At 39.0% G+C, this 15,758-nt stretch overlaps 1 protein-coding gene across 1 annotated transcript in view; it reads left to right on the forward strand.

The window, feature by feature from the left end:
- Positions 1-514: 514 nt before the first annotated feature.
- Positions 515-15,758, forward strand: part of CHD6 (chromodomain helicase DNA binding protein 6) — a 196,989-nt gene continuing 181,745 nt past the window's right edge. Inside the window, exons 1-2 of the mRNA XM_054979661.1 lie at positions 515-571; positions 6,688-6,820. The gene's annotated coding sequence lies outside the window, so the exon portion shown is untranslated. The remainder of the gene's footprint in view (positions 572-6,687; positions 6,821-15,758) is intronic.

The following is a 15,758-nucleotide window of genomic DNA, read 5'->3' on the forward strand; positions in this document are numbered from 1 at the left end:
TGCAGGAAATTTCACATCCGGGAAATAAAAAGCGAGCAAAGACGTGGAATGCAAAAGGGGAGAGGTTTTTTCTCTCTCCCCTCCCTTCTCCTTCGCTTTAAATGCTGGTTGAAGTAAGTAAAAAACCCCTTGATTGGAGGAGGCTGGGGGGATCTTTCTTGCCCTTGCACCCTCTAGAAAGTTATAGTTACAGTTGCCTTGGGTAGCAGAGCTGGAAACCTGAGGAGGGGGCTAGCGAAGGGCTGGAGCTGCGGATCCGGGAGGCACAAGGAATTGCGAGGGGGGGGGAATTGCATGGTCCCTGGCCCAGCCAATCCCAGCAACGATCACATCAATGCAAATAGGAGCACAATGGAGCTAGCAATAAGCACGCTGCAGCCAAGCTTGGAGCGGGCTGCGCATGGCTGACGGGCCGCCTCTCCAATGGCAGGCGCTGGGGGGCTGCGGGTGGCCAGTGGCTGCGGCGTGGGGGCGTGCCGGGGCCAGGCTAGGCTGTCCTTGCAGGGTGTCTGGGCTAAACTTCACCAAATAATAGCTGTTTGTATTTTGGCTGCTGCAGGAGCCATTTTAGGTAAGTTGGGCTCTGAACTTTTTCTTGGCGCGCCGTGCGCAAGCGAGGGGCGCGCGGGGTGCGGCGGCTGCCGCGGGGCAGCCTATGAATGAACTCCGAGCCCGCGGGGCAGGGCAGGCGCCCGAGGCAGAGGAGCCGGCGGCCGGTCAGGCGGGCGGCCCGGGCTCGCGGGCGGGGGAGGGGGCTGGCCAGGCGCTCGGCTTCCCTCTCAGACACTGTCATGGCGTTGGGGAGGCTCTGTCCTTGGGAAGGGACCTGGGCGTCGGGGGGAGAGGGAGGGAGGGCGCCTGTGATGCCCTTGCGCAGAGTTGCGAGGGAGGGAGGGAGAGGATGCCCATGTGGAGCCAGCAGGGATGCCCCGCAGGTTTCCCCTTGCAGCACAAACCTTCCCCTTAAGCGCAGGGCTCCGGAGAGGGGGAGGGAAGAGAAGGCGCAGCTCCTCCCCTCCTCTCCTCTGTGCGGGCAGGCGGCAAGCCGTGGGGGGACCAATGTGGCTGCCGCCGTTGACCCTCTCACCCCAGAAGTTCTCTGCGCCTGCCCGCTGTTTCGCATGGGTGGCGAGGAGAGAGATGCTCCGCGCAGCCCAGCTGTGACTCCCTCGGGTCCAGTCCCACGCACTGCAGTTTGCTGTCTCTCTCTCTCCACCCGCCTCCCGCAAAAAAAAAAAACACACACACACACACACAGGCCAGCCCACCTGCCTCTTTTGCAGATCCATCCACAATACGGCCATGAGTCATGTGCATTCCTGCAACCATGACCAAGTTTGGTGCAATTCGGGGGCTGGAGAGAGATTAGCATCGGTGGAGAGAGTTGGAAACTCAATCCAGCCCTCCACTCCTCCCTTTCATTGTTTTGTGTGCTTGCCAGCGGTATATTGCCGTCTTCTTCAGTGTTACCAAGCATGGAGCTGGTTGGTTTTTTATTGAGCTTGTTCATCTTTGCAGACTTGAACCCCCCCATTAGGGGGCTCTGTCTCGCATGAGATTTCTAAGGTGGAGAAGCGGTCCTCACCTTGTGTGGCGTTCGTAACTTCTGTAGCGCAGTATGTTGTGGTTTGGTGACGTGTTCTGTGATGGTTCTAGAGTAATTCGCATCAAATGACACATGTAAGGCTATGTATTTGAATGGCATTGTAAGGAAAATGTGAATCTAGAAGAGTGTGCATGCAGACTCCAAGGACTAGTAACTTAAGAAGTGTGGCTGTAGCACAGTGCAATATTAAGTAGAACCCATAATTTAGTCAGGTGTTCCTGAATAACCCTTTGGGATCTGCCCTATATGAACTAGTACCTATGCATAGTATGAAATAATTATGGAGATGGGATGCTGCTGGTATCAAGTAATATATGTCTGACATAATGGAAGTGCCTCATATATAAAAGAATACTGTGGTACCATTAGGACACTGTAAGAATGATATCATAAAAGCTGTTTTGATGGCTGTTCTACTTTCTGTAGTATTTAGCAAAATGTTAATTCATTGTGGTACAGTAACACTGCTGCCAACAAAATATCTAAGTATCTTAACATCATCTCCCAGGGCTTCTTGACCTAGGGCAAGCAAGGGCATCTTCTAACCCTGAATTGATTAGTAGATGCAAATGAAAGCAATTAATGAGCAAGGCTTTCTGTTCTTTGTAAGCAGCTGTAGACAGCCATAGTCATTGCCAGCTGATTCATCCCATTTCTCTTACTGTGTACAGAGCAAACACAGATCTGTTGTGACTTTGCAGTGGTTGCCACAATAGAAGAGGCATGGCAAGTTACATTAGAGTCACATCTCGTTCACTCCATTGCTGCTGTCTCCCTGTGACCTCGTGGTTGCATTACACTCTCTTAATCCTCATTGTTTTGATGATATCTTTGGGGAATTCTTGATGTCTTGTACTGGTGACTATTACTGGTAATCGGAATAGATTTTTTTAGGAATGATCAATAAGCTTCTTAGGTTAGACATAAGAAGTCAAAGGGAAACCTGTATTCTCACAGAATGTAAAGAGAAGAAATGAATTGTCATGCCATTGCTGTGTAGTGAGATCATTTTTTATGCAATGCTGAGTATTTTCTCTGTATGGATTTTAGTTTTTTACAATTCTGCTAAACTTTGAATAAAGTTGGGAAGTTCTGAGATGGATGAGGTAGGTGGTATTGTTTGGTATTGTTCTTTGGCAAGGATGTTTGCCCATTGATGGCTTAATTAAGGTGAGATGCAGGAGGATCTATGATTTGGGTCTTCCCTGGTATTTAAAAATAGCAGCGTGGGGGTGGGTGGGACCAGTTTGGAGGAGGCGGGGTTTAACTTTTCTAACCGTACATGTTTTTGGCAGTCAAAAGCAACTCCTCAGCTGCAGTGCTATGAACCTGGGGATGGAAAAATAAAGACGGGCCAGTGGAAGTAGCTATATTCTTTATCTCGTCTAGTAAGAGACAGTGTGGTGTAGTGGATAGAGAGTTGGACAAATGCCAATTATGAAACTAATTGGGTGATCTTGCATCAATCACTGTCTTTCATCCTAACCTATCTCTTCTACTCTGATTTGAGATTGTTGGAGGAAAGGTGGGATATAAACAGGTTTTTAAAAATACTGCAAACCCTTGAAGATTCTTTCTCTGACATATAATTTGCTCCTTAGACTTAAGCAGTAAGCAGAGGTGGAGAATCAGAACTGACATGATTCTCTGTACTGAAAAAGAAAAAAAAACTCTGCATGTAGAAAGCCTGTATGTTAGGGAAACCTTTTTGTATAGAGGAGTGATCAGTCATGAGAGTCCCCCTTCCTTAGTGGTACAGCCCAGGTACAGGTTAGCTACCTAATTGAGAAGTAGGCTTTCTTTGTTGCTAGAGCTCGTAAATATTTTATTGCGTTAGAATGGGGAACATTGACTGTTGTCCTAGTGTGATTTTGTAAACTTTCTTTTTTGATGGTGTTAATCAATTTAAACTGTCACTGCAACTATGAACATTTACAAGACTACCCTCTGTAGGGGTGATATTCTGATGTTGCATGCAAATATATTGAAATACATGTTCCAGATTTAGCATGTCAGTTACGTAAATTTTGAGGGATTGTCTGCAACAATTCTTACCAAAAAAGTTTTCCTTTCATTAGAATGTGTGGCACATGCTTACAGGCTATGCTTCTAGAGTGTCATTCATTTTGAACTCTGTCTTTGATTTAAATTACTAACATATTTTGCCTGTATCTTTACATTACCTGCTGAGAATTTGATGCACAAGTCCCCAAAGTCAAACTTTGCTACTGCTTTTTTTTTAATTGAGTAGTGCTAATGCGTGATTTCAGCAACATTGTTCATAGGTATATCCTAGTATCTGGGGAGACTAAAGTTGTGCCTCTTGGGACTTGGTAGGAACTGAACAACCTGTTCATTGTTGTCCCAAGTGAGATCTTTTCTATGCAATCCTGGTGGTACCTCTGGTAAAATAGTCAATCTCTGTGAGATGCTATTTCTCTGGTACCTTTAAAGCACTGGGAGTCTGTGATAGTTGTGGCAGAGGGATGCAAATTACTGGTGTTGGCTTTGGCTGTAAACTTTCATTTATTTGTATATTTCCACCTTCCCTCTATTCATTCCTATTGTTAATTCACAAATAGGATCTAACTTAGATTTTGTTTGGGGAATACCTTCATTATGGTCCACTTTAATCATTTATGGTGTCACTACAAATATGAACCTCTAAAAGAGTTGCTTTTAAACTTGGCTACGGAATGTATGTGAAATACAGTGAAATGGCTGGTTTGGGGCAGTAGACTTACATATAAAGGCATGTCTAGGAATACATTTGAACTGTCAAAGGCAGCAGTGGATTCGATCAGGCTGGAAGCTCAGTCCTCAGGATTCATTTGAAGAATTTGCAGAATTAAGTTTTTCCTGGCTGATGTTATTTCTAGCTGCATTGCATGTTCCTCCACCAAAAAGATACCCAGCACATGGCAAAACAGTATGTCAGACAGAAGGTTAACTTTTATTTGTTTAACAGGGTTTCCCAGGTGAAAGCCTGGGAATTTTTTTTAAAGTTTGAGGTTTTTTTCTCCATAGGGCCCCCCATTTTTTTCAGTTTAATTTTTTTTAATCCTTTGAAATACTTTCTCTTTTGGCATGTGTTATATTCATTTTTTCTGCATAGGGTTTTTTCTGCTTAGAATGCTTTCTAAGAACTGTATAGTATGAATATTTTTAAGCAGGACAGTGTTTAATGTTAATTCCTGTGGCCGTGAAGAGTGGCCCTTAAGGTGTGGACGGAAGTAATATAAAAAGAGTGCTCACTGCACGTTCCTTAGCCATGGTGGTGAACTGAGCCTGGCTTCATCACAACTCAAATGACAGATGTGCACACCAACAAATAGAAGGCCTTTTGGCTATCAGCTTTGCCTCCCCCCGCTTCAGACTACCTTTAAAAAGAAAAAGCTAAAGACATTAATGTGTTTATGTATTAATTTTTTTAAAATCCAGCTTTTTAAAGGGCATAATTGCTCTGGGAATGTTTGGCATAATATTTATGTATTTGGAATGTTTGTATCTCAGTTTTCTTCCTAAAGAGACCCAAAGTAACTTATAATAACAAATGAGAAATACACTATAAATAAGCCAGATAGACAAAACAAGAATTCACTTTGGCTTGGCTGAGATTCATCAGATGGTTCATCCCAGGTTGTAGCTGGCTGTGGGCTGGGCCAAGAGGCCAAGAGCTCTGGGGCTCATGCCCCTGGCCATGCCCAGGCTCTGTAGTTTCCAGCAGGGAGAGGAAGACAAACTTAGGCCTGATGGAAGTCAGCGGCTGATGGTCTGCTGCTGGCAAGATCGTCCTTGTCCCTCTCTCTTGCTCTAGGAAGAAGAGTCTTGTTGGATCAGACAAGTGGTTCATGTACTCCAGTATCCAGTATCCCTCCAGTGACCAACCAGTTGCCCTGGAAGGCCAGTAAATAGGACACAGTGGCCAAGGCACTCCCTTGATACTGCTTCCTAGCACTGATTTCAGAGGTTTGCAGCCTCTGGGGATGGAGTTCCCTTTAGTCACTCACGTGTACCATCCATTGATGGACATGTTTTCAGCGAATCTGTCTAATCCCCTTCAGTGCGGTCTGCGCTTGTGGCCATCATGCTGTCCACTGGCAGAGAATTCCAGGCAGGCAGTTGGTGTGCGGTTTCTTGGTAGCATCCTGAAAGCCAGCTGATCAGTGCATGTCTGGCTTCTGCTTCAAATTTGTTTAGCTTGATCCTAGAGGGGAAACACAGTGAGGGTGCTCTCAGCACAGCCCCACTGCGCTAAAAATGTTAGTTATGTCTTGACTCCACAGTCTGAGATGTTACAGAACACAGAAGCTAGGATGGTGATTTTTAAAAAATTGCCAGTGGATCAATCAAGTTAGGTGGACATTTTGTAATATTTGCATTGGACTACATAGGACAACTGGGTTGCAGTCTTTACTAGATCACTAGCTCTTTTTACTGAAATTTCCCTTAACAGTTGATGCAAGTGCCATTTGCATTCTGTTCCTGGATTCCATTCATGTTTATTCTCTAATGTAAGAATAGGATGCAAATGTCTTTAAAAGTTTTTTAGAAAAGGGCTATTGGTTGTTGTGAGATTAGTTGGACCACAGAATCATTCCTTTTCCATGGTGTGTTCCTTGCCTGAGGAGATGTGTCAAGCCAATTTCTTGCTTTCTGGTTCAAGATAAAAACATTTCAGTATACAAGAGCTTTTCTTGTCTGTTATTGCTCTCAGTTTTTCTTGTTGTGGTTTATTTGGAGGATTTTATTGTATCTACTGTAGGTCACTTTGTAAATTTATTTTAGTGGAGAAGAGACTTTATTTTACTGAATCAATTGTATTATAAAATAATATTATATTATTAATAATGTATTATATTATAAAATAATAATGTAGTAGATCCCAGAGGTCTGTAGATCACTTACCTTTTTGCACTTCAAAGAAACTAGTAGTTAAAATTCAGTTCTCATGTACAAGTTAATGCTGATATTTAAAAGGAAAACTGTATTTTGGAAAACCTTTACTGAGGGGTTTGGTTTGATTATTTGCTTATGCTGGCTGAAAGCAAACTTTGAAATATTTGTTGATTCTTCTGAAGGTGTCTTATACTGCGTTACCTCATTGGCCCATCTAGCTCCGTATTGTCTGCTCTGATTGGCATCAGCTGTCATTTATCTCCGGCCCGGAAATGTCCTTTGCAACACATGATACCTGAGATCTCTACCATTAAGGTACCTCCCTTTCTTTCCTGAGTGCTGTCCAACAAACCTTAGGAAAATAACTGTTGCTTTCTTTCTTTCTATTGTTGCTTTCTATGGGTCAAACGTGATTTTTTTTCTCTTGTACAGTTGCTAGAAGTAATAGTAATAATAAATATTGTTTTATAATATAAGTATAATAAGTAAGTATAATATAAGCCTTTGACAATATATTGTTATATACTATTTTCCTGACAGTGTAGCGTTTCACATGCATAATCATATTAATCTAAGTCCTATAGAGGAAAAAGTGTGGAAATTATGCATAGATCGTCACATGTAGCAATTGTATGTGTATCTTTTTTCCTGAGGAGCTGCTGGTAACCCAGTGCATGTTCACATAACAAAACAGATAAATGTTCATAGTTTGCATGCTTTCCCCCTGTATTTATTTATTTCCGTAAGTTGTATCCCGTCCATCTGCCAAAACACTTTAGGTGGCATATACATAAAAACAAGGCAAAAGTAAACATTAAGCTAAAAATAAGCAAACTAAAAATAAAACTGGATTAACATAGAAGTGAGTGTTATGTGGAAGTATTCTCCATGTAAGAAGAAAACCACATTCAAAGTTGTCATGCAAAATGTGGGAGGCTGTGTGGCAAATATTAACTAAGGATCATACAATTAACAAATCATTGGTGTTACTGCATTTTGCCCTATCCTGTAGTGTATAATTAAGGTGTGTATGTTTTCTATGGATGCCCAATGCTCTGATTCTTATTTCAATGTACAGAGTAGTATGTACACCTGAGAGGACAGAGACCTTATAACTGAATGTATGCATTAAAACAACTGTTTTTATCCTCAGTATTATGTCACAAACATTAGGTGCATCTCTTGCCACTATTTCAGGAGTCCATGCTACCTGTAGTTGATTATACCAGATAGATGTTGGCAGTAATTTGCTATACATGGCAATAATGACATCTTGTCCTGACTCATAGTCTGTATCATCTGAAGAGTGTAGGTGGTGTAATGGACAGAAAGATAAGAATTCTAGGTGATATGGTGGACGGAAGGTTGTATCTACTGGTCATTTTCTGCTGGTGGAAGAGAACTTCTACTGTGTGTGTGGGTGACCTCTCCCAATTCCCTTCTTTAGCTGTCGACTGCCACATCATACCCAGTGCTGTTCTTGGGGGGTTCCTCCAAACCTTGCAGCCAGCATTTTAGTGGATACCATTTGTTGCAGTGGGAGGGCAGAGGGAAGAAAGTCCTGTTTTGCAAGCAGGACCCCCTAAATGCTTTCAATAGAACCCAAGAGGTTGAGAAGTCTGACTTCAAGTATCTGCTAAGCTGTGAATTTCCCTGTGTAGCCGTGAACCATTCAGAGCTGTCACTCTATACTCCCCGTAAAAAGTTGAACATAAAGTGGGATAGTCCTATGTATGCTATTCTTGAGCTCCTTGGAGTGAGGCTGGAATACAAATGTTTGGTCAGATTTTGGTATAGACTATTTGTTGAAATGTTGTGCCTCTTATTTCTGTGTTTGGTGTTTCACTGGCATGCAGACCAATTTTTCTAATATGTTGGTAAAGGAATGTCTACTCCCTTCTGCTGTCACACAATTAAATATCATAATAAGAACCAAAGACTAGACAGGTAAAATCTGAAGCCATGGGAGAAAAAAACTTCTAACTTTGGAGAAAAATGAAATATGCAGTACTTTTTATCAAATTTAAACTTTTATTTTATTCTTTAACAATATAAAATGCATTATTCATAATTTAGAATATAAAATGGTACTATTTGGCATATTTATGGAATTTAAAAGCATAATGTCTTACAAGTGTAATCCTGTGTGGACTTAGCAGTTTTCTAGAGGCGAAGAGAGCAAGATGCAAACTTCTCCATCCTATGCTGCCTTATTGCATATATGTTATTTTTTTGGCTTCTGAGCTGCTGAAATAGAAAACACGTATTCTGTGTTTACAGTGAATGATTTCAATAGGATGAGCAGTATATTTGATTATCAACATACTGTTATTACTTTGACCTCTTCATTAGTGTATTATTATCATACACATTATGTCATTCTAAGGGAGCACCTAAGTTGCTGTTGTGAATAGAAGTGAATGGAAAGTCCAAAGCTGTATGACAAATATATTAGGAACATGAAATGTGAGAAATGCAAATAAAGGTAAGGTTGTAATTGTAAAATAAGAAATGGAACATTTAAACATCATAATCCTGGATGAGAATGAACTAAAGAGGGCTAGATCAGGACATTTTCAGTCAGAAAATTACCAACTATTTTACTCTGGAAATTACAAATTCAGAAGAAACAGTGTTGCACTGATAGTAAGGTGAGATATGTAGCACAAGGAATCAGGAGTATAATGCAAAGTCTGACCGAATAATAACAGTCACACTTCGTGGAACACCTATCAACATAAAACATTATTCAAGTTTATGCCTCAGTTACAGAAACAGAAGAGGAAGAAACTGAAAGCTTTTGTGCAAGTGTCCAGAAGAAATTGATTATACATGTAAACAAGATGCGCTGATAACATAGGTGACTGGAATACAAAAGTAGGAAACAAAGAAGAATCAATTATTGTCAGAAAATTTGGACTATGAGAATGAAATGTAGCAGGAGAACAACATAGAATTTGTGAAGCCAGTTTGTTCATTGCACACACTTGCTTCAGACAAATGAACAGACAATTGTATATGTGGACATCACCAGATGGTCAATAGAGAAATCAAATAGATTACATAATTGGAAGCAGAAGATGTAGAAGCTCAGTTCTCTGTGCTAAAACAAGACCAGGAACTGATTGTGGTACAAACCATGAATTGTTAATATCAAAAATTAGAATAAAGCTCAAGAAAAACACGAACACAATCATATTCCCAAAATATAATCTAAATAATATTCCTGAATATTTTAAAGACTATGTAAAGAACAGATTTGTATTACTAAGTTTAATTGTGCAAAGACTATTCCTGCAGCCAAAAGAAATGTGAAAAGCCTTGATGGATGACTGATGAAATTCTTAGAATTGCTAGAGAGAGATGAGAAGCAAAAGTGAAGGGTGACAGAAATAGAATCAGAATTCTAAATGTAGTTTTTTAGCAGCTTGCATATAAAGACAAAGAAAACTAATAATCAGTATAAAGAAATAGGAAAGAACAACAGAAAAGGAAGAACAAGAGAACTGTTCCACAAGATCCAGGAAATTAAAGGGAAATTCCAACCATGGCTAGGGATGCTGAAAGATCGACATGAAGATATGTTACCTTGTTGTAATAATATAGATTAAAGCACATTATACCAATCAATACTAAGCTAATACATACTAACGGCTTGTATTCTAGGTGAACTTTTAATCTTTTCATGAACTGTCTGCATTTTTTTAGTGTTGGGTAACTATAACAGGTGCGCTTTAATCTTTTGACAGCTAATTAAAAATAGTGGACTCCATCTAGATTAATGTTTCTTTATCAGAGACTGGACCAATAGTGATCTAGTATCTTAACTCTTCCTGTCATTTCTCATGGATTAATGGTTTTGTTTTGCAAGTTAGTTATAATGTCATTTTTGGCTAATTAAACAGTTATACAATAGAAATTATGAATATTCAATGAAGCATTAAACCAATCATAGTTTGTTTATGCTATTATTTGAAAAGATCTTAGATATTTGCATATGATAACCTATAAAACATGCTAATCTACATAATGAGTTAGAGTTCTGATTGCAAGAGATCTCATGAAGATTAGGTAAGATTCTTATCTTTGTAATGTAGGCTATGAAAATCTTAATGCATTTCATAAGAACTTTGATTATTTTGAAACTTAAGAGTTAGTTAGGAAATGTTAGCAAATTTAATTCTGATTGCCTTTCTGTGTTCTATTTTTGTAGGACTTATATTAATAATCATATATTTTTAACTACTTGTTTCATTTAAAAATAGAGTATATTTTCAATAAAAGAAATACACCCTAACAAGTGTCTGAGTACTTTGATTAGAAGCGACAAAGCAATAAAGAACCTTTTACAAAAATACTGATAAGCAAATGGTTCGAAGAAAAAATTTGCTTGACAGGTCTTGAACTAATTGCTGAGCACCATCCAAAAGAAAAGATAAATCTTTCCTTTGGAGTAGTGGAAGCTTAGTTCAGACACAGGCAAGAGAGCCTGTTACAATCTTTTTTTTTTTTTTTTGAAAAATTTTTTATTGGGTTAGAGTCCATTATTTTTACATTTACATTCAATTTTCCCCCAATTTTCAATTTCTAACCCCCTCCCTTTCCCCCCCCTTTTTTGACTTCCAACAGTTTTCCAACCCTTTGTCCCTTTTCCCTTACTTCTATTAGATTCCTCTATCTAAAACAAATATATATTTTCCATTATTCTAAGCAGTACATCTTAACTATTTTTAATATTATATACCCAAACTGTAAGTCTTTGTTTCCATCTTAGATAAACAATTTATCCCATTTTCCATTTTTTAAGTATTTCTATATATCACAAACCATATAAATCTTACATTCATTTAAATCAAACAATTTGACTTATTCTCTATATATTACTCATTCTATCTTTTTATAATAATTCTCTGTAACTCTCATCACATAGTCAATCAATTTGACTCGTCTATACCTTCAGACATTCAGTTTGGTGCATTGTACAAATCTTGTCAAAGAAAGAAAATATTATTGGTTACTCAATCCTTATATTTAATCCTTATAGTTAATTATTTTCTATCAATATTCTGTTTATTAACCTATGTATATCTATATATATGTCAATCTGTTAATCTAACTGCTTATAAATTCACATTTATCTCTTCTCCCCCCCGGTAAAGTCACCCCCCTCTACATTTTATTATACTTCAGTAGTTCTCAAACTGCCACAGTTTTCCTCCCACCTCCCATTTCTTCTCCAGATATTGTTTCAGCTTCTCCCAGTCTGTGTTAAACTGCCCTGAGTCCAGATTTCTCAGTTTTCTTGTCATCTTGTCCATTTCCGCCATATACAGCAATTTGTAGATCCAATCTTCGATAGTTGGCACTTCTTGTACTTTCCATTTTTGCGCATACAAAAGTCTAGCTGCTGCCGTCATGTAAAATATCAATGTCCTGTGATGAGCTGGAATTCCCTCCATTCCCAAGTTCAGTAGCAGGAGTTCTGGGTTCTTATTGATTTGAAATTGTAAAATTTCACTCATTTCTCTTATTATTACCCCCCAGTACTGCCTAGCTACCTCACACGACCACCACATATGATAGAGGGAGCCCTCATGCTTCCTACATTTCCAGCATTTATTAGAAGTGTTCAAATTCCCTAGCGCAATCTTCTTTGGTGTCATGTACCAACGATAGATCATTTTGTAGATGTTCTCTTTAATATTTGTACATGTCGTTGTCTTCATTGTAGTCTTCCACAAGTATTCCCATGCCTCCATTGTTATTTCTTTATTAAAATTTATAGCCCATTTCACCATTTGTGTTTTAACTGTCTCATCCTCGGTATACCATTTCAACAGTACCTGGTATACCTTGGATATTCTTTTCTTGTCCTCTTTAAGAAGAGTCTGCTCTAGTTCCGAATTCTCTGTTCGTATACCTCCCTTTACAGAGTCCGAGTTATACAAGTCTCTAACCTGTCTGTACTGGAACCAATCGTAGTTAGGTGATAGTTCCTCTTGCGTCTTTATTTTAAGTTTAGCTGCTTCGGTTTTAGTTATTTCTTTGTAAGTTAAACATTGTCGTTCGTTATCGACAGCTCTCGGGTCTATCACCTCATATGGAACCACCCACCAAGGAGTTCCTTCTTGTAGATAATTTCTATACTTCTTCCAGATTGTGTATAGACTTCTCCGTAAAAAATGGTGCAGGAACATCGAGTTGACCTTTACTTTGTCGTACCATAGGTATGCGTGCCATCCAAATATTTTTTTGTATCCCTCTAGGGCTAATAATTTCTTGTTCTTTAGTGTCATCCACTCTTTCAACCAAACTAGGCAGATTGCGTCATGGTAAAGTCTCAGATTGGGCAGTTGCATTCCACCTCTTTCCTTTGCATCTTGTAAAACTTTCATTTTCACTCGAGGCTTCTTGCCTGCCCATACAAAATCTGAAATTTTCCTCTGCCATTTTTCAAATTGTTTAGAGTCTCTGATGATTGGTATTGTCTGTAGCAAAAACATCACTCTTGGTAACACATTCATTTTAACTGCTGCAATCCTACCCAACCATGACAGATTGAGCCTATTCCATTTAATCAAGTCTCTCTCTATCTGAATCCATAGTTTTTCATAATTCTTGAATAAATCAATATTCTTAGCAGTCAGTTCAATTCCCAAGTATTTCACCTTACTTGTTACTTCACAGTCCGTTGTTTCCATTAACAATTGTTGTTTCTGCTTAGTCATATTTTTACATAATATCTTTGACTTCTTTTTGTTAATATAGAAACCTGCCAAGTCTCCAAACTCCTTGATCTTGTCTATCACTTTTGGCATGTTCTCCAATGGGCCCTCTACGATTAACATTATATCGTCCGCAAATGCTCTGACCTTGTATGAATAGTCCTTTATTTTTATTCCTCGAATTTCCTCGTCTTGTCGTATTTGTATCATCAGGATCTCCAATACTAAAATGAACAACAGTGGAGACAACGGGCAACCTTGTCTTGTTCCTTTACTTATAATCAGTTTCTTAGTCAGTTCATCGTTCACCACAATTGCTGCAGTCTGGTCTCTGTAAATTTCCTTAATTGCTCTGATGAATCTTTCTCCTAATTGTAGCTTTTCCATAGTGGCAGAGCCTGTTACAATCTGATGACAAATTGCTTCAATGAAGAATCTTTTGAAGAAGTGAACTGAAAACTGCACTCAAAACAATTGCGAGAAACAAGAAATAGATGGGTTATCAATAGAGATATTTCAAGCTATAGAAACTCAGTCCCTTAAAATCTGAACAAATATGTCAACAGTTATGGAAAACAAAACAATTACTGCAAACAGAAAATAATTTAAATTCCCATTTCCCCAAAAAGGAGATATCAAAGTTTGCAGCAACTATAGGACCATTGAATTAATTTCCCATGCAAGCAAAGTGATGTTTAAAATTTGTAACAAAAACTCTTCTTATATATGGAACAAGAAATCCCAGATGTTCAAGCTGGAGTTAAAAAAGGAAGAGGCACTAGAGATCATATTGCAAATATATGTTGGCTACTGGAGCATTTCAGAAGAAAATCAGTTTCTTCTAGCGATTACAGAAAAGCTTTTGACTGTCTGAATCATGAAAAGCTGTGGATGATTTTAAAAGAAATGGATGTGCCACAGTATTAGATTATTTTGATTCACAACCTGTACTCTGGACTAGAGTCCACTGTGAGGACAGAATACGGAGAAACAGAATGGTTTCCAATTTGCAAAGGTGTCAGACAAGGATGTGTTTTATCTCTATCTGTTCAATCTTTATTCAGAACATATGGAAAAATGAATTAGATTTAGATGAAGGTGGAGTGAAAATGGGCAGAAGAACATTAACAATTTCAGATATGCAGATGATACTACATTACTTTCAGCAAATAGTGAAAACTTGAAATGACTACTGATGAAAGTTAAAGGTGAAAGTGCCAAAGCTGAACATCAAGAATACAAAAGTAATGACTACCAAGGAATTACAGAATTGTAAGGATGACAATGAGGACATTGAAATTGTTGTTATATTTTTTGGCTCAATCATCAACCAAAAGGGAGATTGAGACTTGGAAGGATAGCCGTGAATGAACTAGAAGATATTTTAAAGATAACTATGGTTTTGGTGATAATGATAATAATAACATTCGATTTATATACTGTCCTTCAGAACAACTTAATGCGCACTCACGTGTGTTATTATTATCCTCATGACAATCACCTGTGAGATGGGTGGGGCTGAGAGAGCTCTGAGAAGCTATGACAGACTAAAAGTCACCCAGCTGGCTTAAAGCGGAGGAGTGGGGAATCAAACCTGGCTCTTCAGATTAGAGTTCTACTGCTCTTAATCACTACACCAAATTGGCTCTCAAGCTGGATGAGTTGCTGGATGACCAAGGTCAGGATAATGCATACTGTGGTATTCCCCATTAATATCTATGGATATAAGTGTTGAACAATTGATTAATTTGAAATGTAGTGGTGGAAGAAAATTTTTACAGACACCATGGACGGCCAAAAAGACAAAGAAGTGAGTTCAAGATCACATCGAGCCTGAATTCTCTTTTGAGGCTAAAATGATGGAACTGAGACTATCGTACTTTGGTCACATCATGAGAAGATAAAATTCTCTAGAAAAGTTAATAATTCTAGGAAAGGTTGAAGGCAGTAGGAAAAGAGCAAGACCTAACATGAGATGGATTGATTTAATAAAGGAACCCACAACCTTCTGTTTGCAAGACCTGAGCAAGGCTGTCAACGCTAGGACGTTTTTGGAGGTCATTGATTCACAGGGTCACCGTAAGTCAGAAGTGACTTGATGGCATATAAAACACACAAGAGAACAATCCTAAGCAAGTCTATGTAGAAGCCCCATTTTATTTAGTTGGGGTTACTCCTAGCAGAGTGTTCATAGGATTTTACCTTAAATGTGGACAGAATTAATCTCAGTTAAACAATGGATTGGAACCAGACTAAATTTTCCATTCATGGAAAGCACTTTGATCAGCACTTTAGTCTCCCCCTTCTGCTGCAGCTGATTGATTTCGCCAAAATGTTGGCTTGTGAGTGATAGGATACCTTCAGGAAGAGCAAACCAAAGATCTGTACCAGAACGGGGAAATTGGTGGGAATGACACCTTCCTTTCTGTTCGCAGAAAATTCAGTCTGGATCTTACTGAGTAAATATATCCTTGAAAATATTGTATATGTCAAATATATACTTCAGTTATGATCTAACAAGTGAGGAA

The sequence above is a fragment of the Eublepharis macularius genome, chromosome 5, assembly GCF_028583425.1.
Source record: "Eublepharis macularius isolate TG4126 chromosome 5, MPM_Emac_v1.0, whole genome shotgun sequence".
In the NCBI taxonomy this organism is placed as follows: domain Eukaryota; kingdom Metazoa; phylum Chordata; class Lepidosauria; order Squamata; family Eublepharidae; genus Eublepharis; species Eublepharis macularius.